The sequence below is a fragment of the Nomascus leucogenys genome, chromosome 22a (genome assembly GCF_006542625.1).
Source record: "Nomascus leucogenys isolate Asia chromosome 22a, Asia_NLE_v1, whole genome shotgun sequence".
In the NCBI taxonomy this organism is placed as follows: Eukaryota; Metazoa; Chordata; class Mammalia; order Primates; family Hylobatidae; genus Nomascus; species Nomascus leucogenys.
This window is the reverse complement of record NC_044402.1, coordinates 38707203-38712627: the sequence shown is the minus strand read 5'-3', so window position 1 is coordinate 38712627 and position 5425 is coordinate 38707203.

Here is a 5425-nt window from a genome sequence, read left to right as displayed (position 1 = left end):
ATTGCTTAAAGGATACAACTAAAGTAAGTATAAAGCAAACATTTCTGAAATTTGATTTTAATAGGGCCTTGAAGCAAGTGTACACCCCCAGTCCCATGGCAGGGCCAAGAGCAGTATGAGACACAGCAGAGAAAGGTCTCCACTCCACTCTTACCTGTGCCAGGTAGCATCCCATGCAGTCCTGATGGCTGAGGCAGGACAGGGTCAGGATTCACTGCAATACATTGTTGTTATATAGTAAATTTTATATGAGTCTAATTTCTTGCAAGGGCCCTGTTAGCGTCCTAAAGCCTTGACTTAAAGAACCCTTCTAGGTACTATTATCTAAATACACATTCAGGAGGGACCTTGTGGATATGAAGATTCTAGCACTCAGAATCTGTAAAAAGCTAGGTAAGCACCACCATTTCCCGAATTCTATCTTCACTGTGTCTACTTCCAACTGTGTGCCCTATGTGCTACATTAGCATAGATCACAATTGATGCATTATCACCTTAAATAAATTGGATTTATTATTCTATCTCTTGCTTCAATCACATTCAGAAGGTTCTAAATTTCTAGTGGCTCAGCAAAAGCTATGCTGAGGATAATGTTAGTGCCACCCCTTGGCAGAGCTTGGCCTAAGCTAAATTATGGAATATTCCAAGGTTGCTTCCTATTTCTTTTTTGTAATATGTTGTTCCTTTCCCCAGAGGAGACAGGAGCACCATGTCCTCCAACAACTAACCTCAGTGCCAGGGTGCCCACGGAGGCCTGGCCCTCTCATGTCCTTTATGCTTCTGACCTGCCCCTTCCTCCAAGAACACTTACTCATTTTGATGATGAAATATGTGGGTTTTTTGGAATAATTTTTGACACAGTAACATGTTCATAATGTTGTTTGGTTGAAAAACAATACAAAACTATGTGATATATGCAGCATTAAAAATGTAATAAGGGTATAAATTTCATTATTTCAGCTACTAATAGCAACATTCCTTTTATGGAGAAACTGTTCTGCTTTAGAAAATCACTTGATAGGCTGGGCGCGGTGGCTCACGCCTGTAATCCCAGCACTTTGGGAGGCTGAGGCGGGTGGATCACGAGGTCAGGAGATCGAGACCATCCTGGCTAACATGGTGAAACCCCGTCTCTACTAAAAATACAAAAAAAAATTAGCCGGGCGTGGTGGCGGGCGCCTGTAGTCCCAGCTGCTTGGGAGGCTGAGGCAGGAGAATGGCATGAACCCAGGAGGTGGAGATTGCAGTGAGCCGAGATAGCACCACTGCACTCCAGCCTGGGTGACAGAGAGAGACTCCATCTCAAAAAAAAAAAAAAAAAGAAAATAATTTGATAGAGGCATTTGACTTAGAAGGAGAGGCCTGAGGGTGAAGAGTTGGTAGGAGTATAAGAAACAGCAGACAGTGGCTAAATTGCTCTGCATGAGCCCCGAATTACGGAAAGAGAACCCAGAGGTATTTCCAGGCTGAGGACAGTAGGGCATATAGTGGCTGGTGGGGATCCTCAGGCAGTGGGGATGGCCAAAGGACATTGTGAGGAAGGCCTGGCTGATGTTTTATTTGAAGCTGTATACTGCAATGTACACTTTTACTCTCTGGTCGTCAGTCTAACACAGGCACAAATATGAACAGTGTGTGTGTGTGTGTGTGTGTACATGTGTGCTTGTGCATGCACTCACACATGCACAACTGTGTGCATTGGGCAAGGGGGCAGACCTGGTAATAAGCAGGGTAACATTTATGGAGGCAGAAGCTGGAACCAAGAACTGACTATGAAAAAATAAACTCCTCATCCATCTGCAGAAATTTAGGGGAGGGCTTTGGGCTCTTACAAGGAGAGAACTAAAGTTTGCATAATTTTATCCAGAGCTCAAAGTCCATGCAATTCCAGCTGACCTATTGATTATAGATAAATCCATAATTATGTAGCTGGAAAGAAGAATCAAATGTTAAGATTAGTTGTCTCGTGGTGGGGATAATCTTCTTCTTTAGGGTTTTCTCTATTATGTTTTCTACAAGGAGCATTTAGTATTTTTAAAATTAGAAAAAGTTATTTTAAAAACGCACTCATCCTGAATGTCCCTGAATTTAGCCATCAAGTTAGGAAGGAATTAACAAATTAATCTCATACCTGGTGTTAATGATTAATAACATATAAAGAATGAATAATAATAAACATATCCAAGAACATGTGTGTTTTAGCAGGGGCCTCCTGGAGACTGTAATTCTGAAAGGCAAAGGAATAGAATTTTAAGCAGAGGAAGACAGCATGACTCAAGTTAAGTAGCTCCATATTCAATATCTGAAGGCTAATGTTGCCCTTTAGCTAAAGGTGTGGATAAACTCTGGAAATAGAAGGAGAATTGTATCTCATTAGTGATGCTTGAGAAAAGGAGAAGTTCTCAAGGCATCCAGAGACATACCTGTGGAACTTCTACCTCTGTTTGGGAAAATTGGCACTAATATTTCCTAGTGGGCTCTTGAGCTATCATGAATTGTCTTCTCTTGGATTCTTAAAAACATACATTGGGAGCTTTACTCTCCTTTGCCCTCCAGTATGGATAAAATCCCTGACAGCTTGAAGCCCAGGATTTGTGGATATATGTTTTATGAGGGCAGGGGCCATGCCTGTCTTCCCAGCTGCCTCCTGAGGAACCTAGGACAAAGCCTGAGACAGAGAAGGATATGATAACGACTAATAATAACTGATTTTATTAAGTGTTTACGGTGTGAAAGGTCTTGTTCAAAGTACCTTAAATGTACTCCAAGCATCTCATGCATCGTTAGAACATGCCTATGAGGTAGGTAAAATTTTTATCCCTATTTTATAGATTTAAAAACCTGGGACACAGGGAGATTAAGTCACTTACCCTAATTTGCACAAATGGCAAATTGTGAAGCCAACCTGTGAACTCAGACTGCCTGTGTCCATGTTTTGACGGCTATGCTTTGGTAGCTGCTCAATAAATGGAAGGGAGCTAGAGGAAGGGAGACAGGGAGGAAAGTGTCAGTCATTTCGAGTATTTTTCTTCCCCCCTTGGCAAGAGGATGCCGTAGAGGTCAATAATTCCCTCTGAACTCAGGTGGGGTCCCTTTGAAAATAAGCCACAGAAAATTTTGTGTTTCTCTATCACGGGAATAGGAATTTGACTCCCCACCCCCATCTCAACCCCTTCTGTTGAACGAGTTATCTGGGGTCAGCCTTGCATTTTTTTAGCTTTCCTGTGGAGATGCATCAGGTAACAAGCTGGTCGGCCAGTTTCCCAAAGAGGTTGCGCCCATCTCTGAACACTAGAGGGCAGTATCTCAACAGGCCTGAGAATTTTGAACGCATGATAAAGTATGCTTTCATTATTTTCAGACAAAAAAAAAAAAAAAAAAAAGCCTGTTGGACTGATTATTTCAGCTCAAGAATTTGAGAGTCCAGGGGAGGATGCATTTTAATGATTCTAGGGAACGGATCAAATTAAACACATTATCCAGGATTTTCTTCCCTGGCCTCCTCTCACCCTCCTTCTCAGCGCTTCTGTCTGCGCCGCGTGAGTTGCAGCCCTGTGCCCTGAGTCATCCCCCTTGCACAGAAGCAGCCCTTGCCAAAGAACCCAGGGCCAGAAGAGGCCTCAGCAGCTTGTCTTGGCGCAGATCCTCCAAGGTCACCTTCCAGCAAGACAAACTTAAAAACCGTTGAAAGTTGTGTGCCTAGCCAGCATGCCTGCAGCTGGATAGGATGGCCCTTGACATGGAAAAACCAACCCAGCCCTGCCGGCTGCCACATCCCTGAAGACCTAGAGCTACACATTCGGCTGGGAGCGTTACATATGTGATCTCCAATCTCAAAAACCTTGCAAGGAAAACAGTTTTACCATTTTGCAGACAAAGAAACAAATACAGAGAGGTTAAAAAAAACGTGCCCAGGGTCAAAAAGCCAGCAAGTACAGAACTGGGACTCACACCAGAATGTCCAACCCAGAGCCTAGGATACACATGACATCTCCAATAGCTACTGCCTCTCCTTCTCTTATCCCTTAAATTACTGCTATAATTGGCCAGAACATTAAGTGGATACACTACATGATTTCCCTTGAGGGGAGGATGGACAGAGATGCAGGCGTCTACTTTGGACCCCGTGAGTGTAAACTTCAAAGTTCTATTCATCCTCCATCCCCTGCAGCTCCTGGAATAAACTGGCATTTAATGGCTGCTCAGTGCTGTAAAGCTGGACTTCATTTCACTTAATAATATTCTGTGTTGTCTGGGCGCCGTGGCTTGTGCCTGCAATCCTAGCACTTCGGGAGGCCGAGGCGGGCAGATCACGAGGTCAGGAGATTGAGACCATCCTGGCTAACAGGGTGAAACCCCGTCTCTACTAAAAATACAAAAAATTAGCCGGGCATGGTGGCACGCTCCTGTAATTCCAGCCACTTGGGAGGCTGAGGCAGGAGAATGGCGTGAACCCAGGAGGTGGAGCTTGCAGTGAGCGGAGATCGCGCCACTGCACTCCAGCCTGGGCGACAGAGCGAGACTCTGTCTCAAATAATAATAATCATAATAACAAAGTAAAAAATAAAATAAATAAAATTCTGTGTCTCCTTGGGTTATTTGACAGATTTACTGATAATTGTGAAGAAGTTTGTTTCTGCTTCGCTTTTATATGGGAGCTGTTTCTGCTCAGCTTCTTGTTAAAACACCCTTAGAAACCCATAAGTAAATGTTGCAATTGCATTCTTAGCTTTATTCTCACTGATAAGAGACATAAGTGATTTTTAAAAGGCAGAACTAACTAATCAATCAAAACAGGCAGCTGTAATCTGATTTTAGAGCAATCTGCATGATAAGAGTTGGCCAAGGAGAAATAATTTCCTATCACAGTGGGATAACGTGCAAATGAAATATAAACTCCAGGCTCCCTCACATCACAGAATGTCAGAGAAGTGCCAAGCAGAATGTGTTTATGAATGGGAAAGCCAATGGTGTTATATTTTCTCTCAGGTTATTCTCAATCTCATTTTCAGAAGGGACAAAATAGCTCTAAACATTTCTAAATATTTTACTCCATATGGTCCAAATCCCCAACTTAAAAATATCCACCAACTGCCCACAGAAAAGGTGTTTTAAAGAAAAATAAAGAATCAATTTAATTGGAAATCTCCTTAGAGAAGTTTTCTCAGCAGTAAAATAGTGGCTGCCTGCCCTGTGGTGTAGTTGAATCTATTCTAGCAAAGGCCAGACAATTATTCATTCACCATGTCATGAAAAGTGTCACAGTTGGTGGAACGTTGAACTAGGTGACCCTGGGGAAGGTTTCACTCATTCCAAAATTCTTGAAAATGAAGCATATAAATGGTGACTGCATTTAATCTTAATAAAGTCCACCATATTATCTTGCAAAGAACCAAGACCAGTGATCTCATCCTCTTGCTGTTAG